Source organism: Triticum aestivum, chromosome 2B (genome assembly GCF_018294505.1).
Source record: "Triticum aestivum cultivar Chinese Spring chromosome 2B, IWGSC CS RefSeq v2.1, whole genome shotgun sequence".
Classification (NCBI taxonomy): domain Eukaryota; kingdom Viridiplantae; phylum Streptophyta; class Magnoliopsida; order Poales; family Poaceae; genus Triticum; species Triticum aestivum.
Genome location: NC_057798.1, coordinates 797,380,609 through 797,382,189, shown reverse-complemented (window position 1 = coordinate 797,382,189; position 1,581 = coordinate 797,380,609).

Genomic DNA, 1,581 nt, shown 5'->3' with positions numbered 1-1,581 from the left:
CTCTTCGTGCATAGGCACGTATATATGATGTACAAAGGTGGGTCACGGACCTCAACTATACAAGGAACTAGGAGGAGGATCCAATACACCATATGCACATAACACATATACTCAACACCCCCCCCCCCCACAGTCGAAGCGGCACCGCGGCTGACGCAAAGACTGGACCGGAACTCCTCAAATGACGCCGTAGGCAAGCCCTTGGTCATGATATCGGTAAATTGTTGGGAAGTAGGGACGTGTAAAACACGAATATGGCAAGGGCCACCTGTTCCCGAACAAAATGAATATCCAACTCAATATGCTTGGTCCGTCGATGATGCACCGGGTTAGCGGAGAGGTAGACTGCCGAGACATTGTCGCAGTAGACCACTGTGGCACAGTCAATAGGGAAAGAGAGCTCCTGAAGCAGCTGGCGAATCCACGAACACTCGGCGACGGCGTTGGCCACCGCACGATACTCAGCCTCAGCACTAGAACGAGAGACCGTAGGCTGCCGCTTGGACGACCACGAGATGAGTGAGGGTCCAAGATAGACACAATAGCCCGAAGTGGAGCGACGAGTGTCAGGGCAGCCCGCCCGGTCTGCATCGGAGTAGGCGGTGAGGGCGGTGTCGGCGGAGGTGTGAAGCGTGACACCAAGATCCATAGTGCCACAGATATAGCGGAGAATCCGCTTGACGACAGCCTAGTGAACATCTCGAGGAGCATGCATATGAAGACACACCTGATGCACGACATACTGGATCTCCGGTCGAGTCAGAGTGAGGTACTGGAGAGCACCAACGATAGACCGATAGAAAGCAGCATCCGAAGCAGGAGAACCATCCGTGGCAGAAAGCTTGGCCTTCGTATCAACAGGCGTAGCAGCGGGCTTGCAGTTAAGCATGTCGGCGCGCTCCAGGAGCTCGTGAGCGTACTTCCGCTGATGAAGAAAGAAGCCATCCGGACAGCGCACTACCTTGACACCGAGGAAGTAGTGCAAAGGACCCAAGTCCTTGATGGCGAACTCAGTGCGAAGACAAGCTGTGAGCTGATTGAGGAGACCAGCCGTACATGCCGTTAGGATGATGTCGTCGACATAGAGCAGCAAGTAGGCCATGTCGGAGCCCTGATGATAGACGAAGAGCGAGGCGTCCGAGCGGGTAGAGCGGAACCCAAGTTGGTGGAGAAACGCCGCGATGCGCTGGTACCAAGCGCGCGGAGCCTGCTTGAGTCCATACAAGGACCGCGAAAGCAGGCACACGTGGTCAGGAAGCGCTGGGTCAAAAAACTCGGTGGGCTGCTGGCAGAAGACCTGCTCCTCGAGGTGACCATGGAGGAAGGCGTTGGAGACGTCCATCTGGTGCACCGGCCAAGCACGGGAGACCGCAAGGTGGAGAACCGTGCGTAGCGTGTCGGGCTTGACGACCGGAGCGAAGGTGTTGGTGAAGTCGAGGCCAGCACGCTGTCGGAAGCCACGAACGACCCATCGCGCTTTGTAGCGATCAAGGGTACCATCAGGACGGAGCATGTGTTTAAAGACCCACTTCCCGGTAATCACGTTGGCATGCCGGGGACGGGGAACAAGCTGCCACGTCC